General features: G+C 39.4%; 1 pseudogene; it reads right to left on the reverse strand.

The window, feature by feature from the left end:
- Window positions 1-11,130: 11,130 nt before the first annotated feature.
- On the reverse strand, window positions 11,131-11,919 carry LOC123809402 (annotated as a pseudogene).
- Between the last annotated feature and the right edge of the window lie 1,210 nt (window positions 11,920-13,129).

Genomic DNA, 13,129 nt, shown 5'->3' on the forward strand with positions numbered 1-13,129 from the left:
AAGACGTTGGGTTTGTGTTTTAGGTTTTTGACTTATTTTAGCTGCGTGGCCTAGGGTAAGCCACAGTATTGTTACCGAGCACAAGGGGTGGGGGGGCAAGGCAAAGAGGTTTCTCAATGCCAGAGATTCACGAAAAGGAAAGGAAATGTTTATTTAATGCTATACAAACTTAAAGTAGTGACCTAATGTTTTCATCAAAATCCCAAAGTCCCCTAAAACACCCACAAACACACACAGTCCTTCCTTCCCCACCTTTACCCAGTCTGGGGTACTGTATCTCAGGAAAAGAAATAGAAGTCTGTGGCTCAGGCAGCCCCCAGTTCTTCCCAGTAACCCGTGCTCAGCTGGTAGGCCTCCCTTGGTTCCCGGCACCATCAGCTGTGTTGCCAGGATCTCTGCTAAAGCCAGGTGGGGATCCCCCTTTCTAAAGCCGTGGGGATCCCCACTCTGGCAAAGCTGTAAGGTTCTCTCTCCACTGCCCCAGCCACGTGGTCCTCTTCCTGTGCAATGGCTGCGGGAGTCCCCACTCTGCCAAAGCCACGTGGTTGTCCCTTACATGTCCACAGCTGCATCTGGGTTTAAATCCCTGAGCCAATCCTGTTATATTTGAATGTGTTTTATTCCTTTTGGTAGCTGGTGTTTATTGCAGCCCCATTTCTGACTCCTCCCACAATCGGCTACACTTGCCAGCACTCTCATATTCTTCCAGCTTTACTGGGATGCCATCATGAGTCTGGGCAGGCATGGCCCCATGTCATGGAGCCAATCTTCTCCAAGCTCCCACACAGCCACTGTAACTCAGGGACCTGCCCCCCAGTTACATCTTGGTGGGGAAGTTACTTCCATTCCCCTGGCTCAGAGCAGGGCCACAGCTATTTAACATATCTATGTAACCAGTTAAAGGTTATAGATGTGTTAAATGACCATACCAGAGGTTAGCTGAAAAGCTATTGCTATGCAAAACAGCTTTCAATGGCCCTGCTCCATTTGTCCCTTCCCCCAACCCACACCTGTGGGGGGAGGGGGGGAGGACATCCTAATATTTTCTGAACACCTTGAGTTCTGGATCCCATTTCAAATCCCTATTTGGGGCACCCCTCTTGGCTACACCCTGTTACAGTATTCCTGAATCTATCTTTTACAAATAAAATGAGGAAGTTGGGCTAGATCGATAATTTTTATTTTCCCCCATATCACTCCTGGTCTCACTACCAAGAAGTAAAATTCTTAATACATCCTCTTTCCAGAAATACATGTAATGTATATATAAGCTGTATACTTAATAGATATTGAAGATCTTTCTCTAACAATACATGCAGATTTATTTTTCCTTTAAACATAGCTAGTTAGTATTCCATTACATGAAGGAAATATAATTTATTTAGACAGACCCTTATTGAAAGATATTCAGGTTGTTTCTAATTTTTTGTTATTCCAAACATTGCCATGGTTAACTTCCTATAGCAACTTAAATCTTCAGTGTTTGGCAGAGAATACATCATTCTCTCTGGAACTCCCGAAGCATGTCCCCAAAGCCCCAGTATTCCAGGAAGCACTGTTTGAAAACCACCAAATAAGACCATCTTAAATTTCCTTTTCTATTAAATGAAACTCTTTTAACCTTTAGTGTTTGTTTCTCTCACTCATTATTTTGCAGCGCCAACTAATAGTTTCTAGTGAATCAATGTGACTTGTCTCTGAAACCAGAATATAATCAGTTTGAGGCTACTGACTGTTTTGCATTCATTTGCAGTCCTCAACAGCCCAGTGTAACACTGAGCGAAACATAAGAAGTGCTCAACAAATGCATAGGTTGAGTGGTATTAGAAGAGAATTGGGTTGGTAAAAAAATACTTAGCCCAGTTGATTGTAGTTGTTTAAATAAAGTGTGAGTACATAATCATTAGCTCTGATTTCAGTATGGATTGCTTCAGTGGGTTAGATACAGTTTAACTGTCACTCAGACTGGGGTGTATAGGTGAAATGGATAATCCTTCCATTCATGCTTTGCATTTTTAGGATCGCCAGCCATGCTCAACTCCGGAGGTACCTTTCATGTTGTCTTCTATGCAAATGGAGCCTCCTAGAGCTGTGCTCCAGTTAGCTAAATTCACATAGAACACAACCTGACTTGTGCCCCCTACAGTTGAACAGGGCATTGTTGAAATACATATGTATTACCCTCTCCTCTATTCTTAGAAACTTTGTTCCATCCATCATTCTGTTACCTAAATCTGCAGTCATTGCCATTATACTTACACTTTCCATATAAGCACACCTAGTCTCTTTTATCATCATAATAGGACTCCTATCTCTTTCATAGGTGAAGCTTTTCAAAAGAATAGTCTACATTCCTATACTTAACTTTGTGACCAATCCACTTGGTGATTTTCAGTCATTATCTTTACTCTCTGTGGCAGAGCCACTATTCACCATCTCATCCTTTTAAAAATTCTCTCCTTCTTTCCCTTTTGTGATGGCATCTTTCTCTGTTTGTTTCCCCCACCCCCAGCTATCTGTTTATCTCTTAGGCTTCTTTAGGAGCTCTTTTCTCTCTACTCAGCCCTTATGTCTTCTCTCCTAAGACTCTGTCATCTGGCTCTGTTATTCTTAGTCTAGTCTCTTTCTGATTCATTGGCCTTGACTTTCCATTCTTTCTCACCCATAACATTCAGTCTAAGTCATCCTTGACTTTCCATTCTTCCTCATCCATACAATTTCATCAGTCACCAAGTTTAGTCAGTTTCTTACATGTATTCCAATCTGTTTATGTCTTCTTATCCCCATAGTGACTCTTTAGGCAAACCGCTATCTTCCTAAATTATTGCACCAATCTCCTAAGTGGACTCAATGACTCTGGTTTAGTCCTTTATAATGTATTGTGCTTTTGGTCAACTTTCTAAAACATATACCTGCTCAGATAATCAGATGTCTAACATTTTAAATAGTCTTATACCATTCAAGATCAAGCCCAAATACCTTTTCTTAGCACTGTTGAAAAACAAAATTCAACTGAGTAAATCTGAAGATCTAATTGGCTTTATTAATTGATTCATAAATCAGGCAGCATCCCATTTAGCAACTAGAAGGGCACTCCAGGGATTGTACAAAATAAAAGGTTTTTATAGAAAAAAGGGTGGGGCAAGTGAACTTAACAAAAGAACAGAGAGGATCGTTTAAGAACAAGATATCTTCTTTTGAGGGAGAAGGCAAGGTATTTTTTTATTTTTGTTGAATTTATTGGGGTGACATTGGTTAATAAAATTATACAGGTTTCAGGTGTACAATTCTCTATGATATATCATGTATGTATTGTATTGTGTGATTTCCATCAAAATATCCTAGAAGACAATACAGGCAGTAAAATCTGGGACATTTTTCATATATATATATTCATGCAGGTTGCCTCTTCTTTCTATGGAGGCAGTAGAAATGTGGAGGGATCATGTGAGAGATTACCTCCTGATGCTTGACCAGAAAATTCAGGACTAACTGATTAAGATTACATTTCTAAGAAAGGTTGGAACAGCAATTAGGCCAGGTACTAAATCTAGGTTTGATATTATGGGTATTAGCACAAGTTATGCCACTTTGGGTCTGTGGTTTTCTCACTAACAGTACAATAGCCTTTCTTAATGTTGCCTGTTTATCTCCAAGCTTTATATTCCAGCATTCTTCCATTTCATCATCCTTATGTTTACACAGTCAATTCCTTCTTGGAATACCTGTTCTCATCTTCTACTTTTACCTATTTTACTTCCTTTTTTGTAACACCAACTTTCATCATTCTTATATATCTACCTCAAGCATCATCTCCTCCAGGAAGGCATTCAAAGCATCAATTCTTATTTGACTTTCTCCCTCAGTTTGTACTCAACAGTTCTTGAATATAACTTTCTCTTTGCATTGCTAAAATGTGGTGCAATCATTGACTGATCTCTGTCCTCACATTGAATGGTAAACTTCTTAATAGCTTTTTCTACTATTTCCAATACTTACAATAAAGAACACATATTATTAGATGAATGATAAATAAACTGTATTTGATAGGGTTATTTTGAACAAGAGTGACTATTTTTGTTAAATTTGAATTTCCTAAGTTTGAAAATTTAACACATAAACTGTAATATTTTTTTCTTACTTATAAAACAATGTTAGAGAGTATGCAAAGAAAAGGGGGCCCTGATACCCTGTTGGTGGGAATGTAAATTAATATAGCTACTATGGGAAACAATGTAGTGATTCCTCAAAAAATTAAGATTAGAACTACCATATAATATAGCTATTCTACTTCTGTATCTTTATTTGAAGAATACAAAAACACTAATTTGAAAATACATATGGACACCTGTGTTCATTGGAGCATTATTTATAATAGCCAAGATATGGAAACAATCCAAATGTCCATCAATGGATGAATAAAAGAAAATATGGAAATATGTACAGTGGAATACTACTAAGCCATATCAAGGTAATATACTGCCATTTGTAACACCATGGATGGACCTTAAAGGTATTATATGAAGTGAAATAAGTCAGACTGAAAGAGACAAATACCATATGATTTCACTATGTGGAATATAAAAACAAAACAAAACAAATGAACCAACATAAACAAAAACCAACTCATAGAGGCAGACAACAGATTAGTTGTTACCAGAGGGAAGGTAATACATGTAGGGAGGGCAAAAAGGGTAAAAGGGATCAATTGTATGATGATGGATGGAAACTAGGCTTGGTGGTAAGCACTATGCAGTGTAAACAGATGATGAATTATGATGTTGCACACCTAAAATTATATAATGCTATAAACCAATATTATCTCAATATTTTTTAAAACTGAGTAGTTATAATTAAAATATTAGTACTTTAATGCAAATGAAGATTAATTTTTTAATGCATCTTTCCTTTAGATAGCCTATCTCCATCACATTATTAGAACATGGTCAATAAACTATTTTACTCTATAGAAAAACATGAAGGTCTATCTTTGTTTTTTTTTTTAATTTTATTTTAATCATTGTTCAAATACAGTTTTCTCCTTTTTACTCCCAGTCCAGCCCCCCTCCCACCCCTCCCCACTTCCCTCCCATTACCACCCTTCCCCTAGTTTTTGACCATGTGTCCTTTAAGTTTGTTCCCGTGAACCCTTTCTAATGTCCCCTGAAATTCCGTCTACTCTCCCCTGTGGTCATTGTCAGCCTGTCCTCTATTTCAGTGTCTTTGGTTATATTTTGCTTGCTTCTTTGTTTTGTTGTTTAGGTTCCTGTTAAAGGTGAGATCATATGGTATTTGTCTTTCACTGCCTGGCTTGTTTCGCTTAGCATGTTTTCCAGCTCCATCCACGCTGTTGCAAAGGGTAGGAGCTCCTTCTTTCTTTCTGCTGCATAGAATTCCATTGTGTAAATGTACCATAGTTTTTTGATCCATTCATTTACTGATGGACATCTTGGTTGCTTCCAGCATCTAGCTATTGTAAATTGTGCTGCTATGAACATTGGGATGCACAGGTTCTTTTGTATTGGTGTTTTAGTGTTCTTAGGATAGAGTCCCAGCAGTGGAATCACAGGGTCAAAAGGCAGATCCTATTTTAGTTTTCTGAGGAAGTTCCATACTGCTTTCCATAGTCGTTGTACCAGTCGACAGTGCCACCAACAGTGCACTAGGGACCCCTTTTCTCCACAACCTCTCCAACACTTGTTGTTTGTTGCTTTGTTTATGATGGCCATTCTGACTGGTGTGAAGTGGTATCTCGTGGTTTTAATTTGCATCTCTCTGATGGCTAGTGATATTGAACATCGTTTCATGTGTCTTTGGATTTTCTGTATGTCCTCCTTGGAGAAGTGTCTGTTCAAGTCCTTTGCCCACTTTTTAATTGGATTCCTTGTCTTCTTAGAGTGCAGTCTTGTAAGTTCTTTATATATTTTGGAGATTAAACCCTTGTCTGAGATATCATTGGCAAATATGTTTTCCCATACAGTTGGTTCTCTTTTAATTTTGATACTGTTTTCTTTAGCTGTGCAGAAGCTTTTTAATTTTGATGAGGTCCCATTTGTTTATTCTTTCCTTTATGTCCCTTGCTCTAGGGGACAAGTCAGTAAAAAAAATTTCTTCGTGAAATATCTGGGATTTTCCTACCTACGTTCTCCTCTAGGACTTTAATGGTGTCACGTTTTATATTTAAGTCTTTTATTCACCTTGAATTTATTTTTGTATATGGTGTACGTTGGTGTTCAAGTTTCATTTTTTTTGCACGTGGCTGTCCAGTTCTCCCAGCACCATTTGTTGAAGAGGCTACTTTTACTCCATTTTATGTTGCTTCCTCCTTTGTCAAATATTAATTGACCATAGAGACTTGGGTTTATTTCTGGGCTCTCTGTTCTGTTCCATTGGCCCATGTGCCTGTTTTTATGCCAGTACCAGGCTGTTTTGATTACAGTGGCCTTATAGTATAGTTTAGTGTCGGGTATTGTGATCCCTCCTACTTTACTCTTCTTTCTCAAAATTGCAGCAGCTATTCGGGGTCGTTTATGATTCCATATAAATTTTTGAACTGTTTGTTCTATGTCTGTGAAATATGCCATTGGTACTTTAATAGGAATTGCATAATTGCATAATTTCTTACAATCCTTTGTATTTCTGTGGTATCTGTTGTAATCTCTCCTCTTTCATTTCTGATTGTGTTTATTTGGGTCTTCTCTCTTTTTTTCTTGATGAGTCTGCTTAAAGGCTTGTCGATTTTGTTTATCTTTTCAAAGAACCAGCTCTTGGATTCATTGATCTTTAGAATTGTGCTTTTAGTCTCTATGTCATTTAATTCTGCTCTGACCTTGGTTATTTCCTTCCTTCTGCTTGCTCTGGGCTGTCTTTGTTGTTGTTCCTCGAGTTCTTGTAGACATAGGGTTAGGTTGTTTGTTTGGAATGTTTCTAACTTTTTTAGGTTGGCCTGTATCGCTATGAACTTCCCTCTCAGGACTGCCTTGGCTATGTCCCATAAGTTTTGGGTTGGTGTGAGTTCGTTTTTATTTGTTTCCAGAAACCTTCTGATTTCTTCCCTAATATCATTCTTGACCCATTCATTGTTTAATAGTATGCTATTTAATCTCCATGATTTTGAGTGTTTTGGGTTTTTTTCCTTCGGGTTGGTTTCTAGCTTCAGTCGCTTGTGGTCCGAGAAAATGCTTGGTACGATTTCAGTTTTCTTGAAATTCTTGAGGTTTGTTTTGTGTCCTATCATGTCGTCTATCTTTGAAGATGTTCCGTGTACATTTGAAAAGAATGTATATTTAGCTTCTTTGGATGGAGGGCTCTGTATATATCAGTAAAGTCCATTTCCTCAAGGGTATTGTTCAATGCCACAATATCTTTGTTGATATTTTGTTTGGAAGATCTGTCCATTTTTGATAGTGGGGTGTTAAATCTCCCACTATAATTGTGTTGCTGTCCATATCTTTCTTGAAGTCCTCTAAGATTTTCTTTATGTATTTGGGTGCTCCTATGTTGGGTGCATATATATTTACAATATTTATGTCTTCTTGGTGCATTCTTCCCTTGAGTATTATGAAGTGACCTTCTGGGTCTCTCTCTCTCTCTCTTTTTTTTTTAAGATTCTATTTTATTATTTATTTTTAGAGAGGGAAGGGAGGGAGATAGAGAGAGAGAGAGAGAAACATCAATGTGTGGTTGCTGGGGTTATGGATTGAAACCCAGGCATGTACCCTGGCTGGGAATCGAACCTGTGACAGTGGTTCGCAGCCGGTGCTCAATCCACTGAGCTACACCAGCCAGGGCTCGGGTCTCTCTTTATGGACCTTTCTTGGAAGTCTATTTTGTCTGATATGAGTATTGTTACCCTGGCTTTTTTTCCCTGTCCATTTGCTTGGAAGATTTGTTTCCAGTCCTTCACTTTCAGCCTGTGTAGGTCTTTTATCCTGAGGTGGGTCTCTTGTAGACAGCAGATATGTGGGTCATTTTTTCTTATCCATTCGGCTATTCTATGTCTTTTGATTGGAGCATTTAGTCCATTTACATTTAAGGTTATTATTGATAGGTACTTATTCATTGTCTTTTATGTACGTGTGTTCTCTCTCTCTCTCTCTCTCTTTTCCTTCCCTTCCTTAAAGCAGTCCCTTTAGAATCTCTTGCAGAGCTGGTTTGGTGGAGGTGTATTCTTTTAGACTTCTTTTGTCTGGGAAGCTTCTTATTTGGCCCTCTATCTTGATTGAGAGCCTTGCTGGATAAAGTAGCCTTGGTTGGCGACCTCTGGTTCTCATTACCTGGAGTATTTCTTGCCATTCTCTTCTGGCTTGAAGTGTTTCCATTGAGAAGTCAGCTGTTAGACTTATTGGGGCTCCCTTGTATGTTACTTCCTTTTTCTCCCTTGCTGCCTTTAAGATTCTCTCTTTGTCTTGAAATTTTGCCATTTTAATTATGATGTGTCTTGAGGTGGGCCTCTTTGGGTTCCTCTTGATTGGGGCTCTCTGTGTTTCCTAGATTTGTGTTTTTCTCTCATCAAATTAGGGAAGTTCTCCTTCATTACTTTTTCAACTTGGTTTTCGATGCCTTGTTCTTCTTCTTCTCCTTCTGGTATTCCTATTATATGGATATTATTACGTTTCATATTGTCTTGCATTTCTCTTAATCCCTCTTCATTCTTTCTGAGTCTCTTTTCCTTTTCTTGCTCTTTCTGGATGTTGTTTTCTACTTTGTCCTCTAGCTCTCTAATCTGATCTTCTGCTTCATCGATCCTGCTTTTCATTCCTTCTACTGTGTTCTTCAGTTCAGAAATTGTATTCTTCATTTCCTCTTGACCTTTGTTGAGAGTTTCTATTTCCTTTTTCATGTTTATATAGTTTGCAGTGAGATTGATGTCGTTTCCCTCTAATTTCTGATAGCTCATTGTGAGTTCATTTAACTTCCTGATAATCATTGTTTTGAACTCACTATCTGATAGTTGAGTTGCCTCTATTTCATTTAGCATTTTTCCCGAGGCTTCCTCATTTCCCTTCAATTGGGGGTTGTTTCTTTGTTTTCTCATTGTTCGTGGGTTTCTTCTTGTTAGCCTCTGTTTCTTAAATTCATCTGTTCTGGTTCCCTGCAATTATGGTGTGAACTTTTGTGGTAGAATACTTGTGGGATTTAGTGGTGCAATCTCCTTCTTGTATCCTGGTGTTCACAGCTTCCCCCTACTCTCTCTTTTTGTGATCAGTTGGAGGAGTAAGGTGAAATGGTTTAAGACAGCAAGACAGTGTACTATGTTATTTACATTAGCAGCCAGTAGAGAAGAGATGGGTTATCCTTTGGCTCCTTATAATGTTATCCGTGATCCTCCACCCCACTATCCACGTTTTAGAAAGGATTCTGAGGTAGGGTTGGAATAAAGATTAGTAAATAGGAGTAGTGTGTAAAAGAATAGAGACAACCCCCACAATAGTATAGTTCAGGAAATTGCAAAGTGGGCTGAGATCAGGTAGGAGTATTGAGTAGTATTTACAATTGTATGGACTAGGTCTTATTAACAGTAATAGTAAAGTGACAGTCTTATGGCAGAATCAATGAGATCTAGATAACAAGAATAAAGAGTATAGAACCTTGAGAGGTGTATTAATGGAACACAGATGAAGGATAGTAAATTATCAACACACTGTGACTGAGATACCAGGGGGAACCTATCAAATGACAGTATAACCAGCCAAGCAAAGAAGATTATACAGAAAGAAAAAGAACACCAAAATATTATTAAAATAAAAAAATGTCGGAAAGGTGAGAAAAAGATAATACAAATTTATAGTAACTTGCAAGATAAAAAAAAGGAAAGAAAAGAGAAGATGGAGTGCAGGAGAGATAAATTTGGAGTGGAAAGAATATTATTAGGATGAATGGAAGAGAAACATAAGGGATTGAGAGATATAAAAATAGTAAGAATTGAAAAATAAAATGTCACTTAAAACACAAGATAAAATCAATCATCCAACAACAGCCACAAAAACCAAACCAAACCAAACCGAACAAAACAACCAAAAAAAAAAAACCTCCTGTTGGTTTCTAACTGGCCAGACCAGTTTATCTGATCTTCCTGGCTTCAGCTGGCTGAGGGACCTTTGAAATGCTTCTCTCTCTTCCCAGCCAGATCTTAGCAAGTCTCTCAGGAACCCTTGGTGCTCCCGAGCACACTCGCTCTCCAGAGCTCACTGCCACGTTCTTCCAGACTCCGGGGTTCCTGCAGGGTTTCAGCTCTATGATCTCAGGAGGCACCCACGACATTTTGGGATTCACTGCACCCTCCCTGGGAGTCGTAAAAGGGCGTGCCTCTCCACCGAACTTTTGAGATTAGGGCTATAGGAAGGCACTAAGCGCCTGTCCCTTCCGGGATCACAGCACGCGAATCAAGATTCCTGATGGGGCGCACACTTCCCCAGATCAGAAGTGCTGGCTCCCGAGACCTGAAAACACCTGAGCCCCTCCCAGCTTTGGGTCCTCCAGTGATCCGCACTTCCACTGGGCTAGGGGTGCGGGCGCTCTTCCAGGCTGCCCCTGGTCGTGTCCCCTGGAGGCCCTCACTTCTCCCAGGTCTCTGGGTGGGTGTTCATAGTCCCTGAGCGATTCCCTCCCAGTCCAACTGGCCAATCTGTGCCTTCAAGCAACAAGCTCTCCCCTGCAGTTGCTCAACCCCCTTATCCAGGGGAGGGAGCAGCGACTCTATTCTCCCGGGAGCCCTGAGGCAGACCCGAGAGCACCGGGCCTGGGGACTGCACACCCCTAGTCCCTGTGCCAATCCCTAGGTCCCTTTTGTCATGAAGCAGTCTCCCTACCGTCTGGTTTTTCAATGATCGCAATAATTTTTGATGTCCTGCTTTCAAAAGTGATTCGGTAACCTAGTCCACTTGTTCCACTTCTTCATCAAACCACGAGTTTCCCTCCTCTTCACAGAAACCGAGAAACACACTGCCTAGAGCAAAGCCGCCATCTTCCCCCATAGTCTGTATTTGTTGATACTTTGTAACATTGCTAAATAAAAGTCAATAAAAAGTGAACCAGAGAAACTTACGGGCAAAATACATAACACCTTATTCTTTCTCTTTTTTTTTCACAAATAAGATTTTTTATTTGACACCATTTAATGTTCGTATTTTAAACAGATTCATGGACTGGGTCTCATATCCATCAGCTTATTCAATTTTAGCACCTGTGTCATCCCCAGTAGCTTTCCCAAAACTTCTACCTTCACCATGAAGATCCATGAGTTTCCCCAATTCATATTTGGGTTTCTTCAGCATTTTGACTTTTCTAGGAAAGGCACCATGGAGCAGATAAATAGATCAGCGAGTCTTTTCTATGTCTTTTCCAATGTTATCTGCTATCAATTTATTGACCACTTCTTTCAAGTCATTTGTCTGCACCTCTCAGGTCATGATTTCCATCATCTTCTTCCAAATTTGATGGATCTGTTGATGCTGAGCATCAGAGGTTCTACAAATCTGACTGTTGCATTTTTTTAGTAATACCAACACAATACACAAAGTAAATAACTATTGGTAGTCTTCACATTAACATGAGCTTCAATCTTGTCTGTCATTTTTGACCACCAAGCACATTTTGTCATGGGTAAGGTCTATGCCATGGAAATTAATCAGGCAGTTTTTGCTCTGAATATCCCCAGTAATTAGCTTCAATTTTCTAAATGCCACTTCATTATTCTGCAGATTGGCTAGGCTCACTTCAAAAACACAACCCTTGAGACCATTAGATACAATTTTGGTTCCTTGGGTTCTTGTGACTAGTGTTTTCCATTATGTCTAATATTGAATATAGCTGGTGCCTTTACATCACACCAATCTTCTTAGAAAATGGATCAACCACTTTCTCCTTGGCTGCCCTTTTGACACCTTTTATAAGTTACTTGTTCTTGCCCACATCCATGGTGCTGCTCAGAGAGCCCAACAAAGGGCAGAAGAGCAACTCACACAACAATTCAGGTGTCTATAACAACTTACTCTAAAATAAAATGAGACCATTTTCTTTCTTAGCATTTACTCTGGTCACCACATAGATCCTTTCATTCTTGTTTTTCTGTTTTCATTTTTTTCCCTTGAATTCTTCATCTCTATCATCTTCTCATGAATGCTCTTATTTTATCTCCCATACCACCATTTTCCTCTAGATTTTCTAAGTCTAGCTCCTCCTCCAGGTTTCCCAGGCTTTATGTGGCCCCCTTGACCCCTCCTTCCTCTCCCAGGACTGTATTTCCCCTGCTTCTCATTTGCCTCCCAGCAACCTAACCAGAACAATACTGGAAGTGGAACTGGCACTCTGACAAGGGAGAGAGCCATTGGAAAGAAAACTTTACTCATCAAGAAGGAGGGAAGTATCTTAAAAATATCTGTGGGAAGGTGTTTGCTAAATTATCTGCTTTTTCAGATGTGGAACTTTCGACAATAATGGCTTCCACTTCGGTGAAGGTGGGCAAGAAGAACATTCTTGAGCTGGATGAAAGAGCAGATATGAAGAATTACAGACCTCAATAACTTAGCCTTGAATAAAATTCAAGATTTTCCCCTTTATTCATGTTCTTTCTTTCCTTCTGAAAGCCCCGTTGCAGGAATTCAAAGGGCCAAGTTCTGCCATCAGCTGTGAGTCATGACTCCCACTGAAGCCGAGGAGCTCACATGTATGTATTCAGAGGAAGTATCGGGCCTTGGGGACTCAGATTAAATAACAACAGCCCAGTCGTTTGTTTGCTTATTTGCTTAAACCTTTATAAAAGAAGCAAGAGGCCTGCTGTACCTGAATGTCTTTTTATAATCATTTTAAAAATACACAGTAGAATTTAAATTCCCACAGTAGATCTCCTGCATTATGGCACAAATAATAACATTCTATCTTACCCCAGGCCTCAGGTCCGGGAGGGAGTCAGAGGAAAAGAGGCAGGAATGAATTTCTAACGTGCCAGCCTTTCACTGAGAAAGTTCTGTTTGTATCCCCAGGGAACTCAGCACCAGGGACTGAAATCAGTGTTCCCTGTAAACGGCATGAAATACCTAAACAGCTTTTATTTTTCATAGCTAGATGACTGAAGGTAACAAGGGCCACTCTACTGGCTTTGGGAAAGACAAAAGTATACAAGCTAGAA

The sequence above is a fragment of the Phyllostomus hastatus genome, unplaced genomic scaffold (genome assembly GCF_019186645.2).
Source record: "Phyllostomus hastatus isolate PE091 unplaced genomic scaffold, TTU_PhHast_1.1 phas_contig_1, whole genome shotgun sequence".
Taxonomy (NCBI): domain Eukaryota; kingdom Metazoa; phylum Chordata; class Mammalia; order Chiroptera; family Phyllostomidae; genus Phyllostomus; species Phyllostomus hastatus.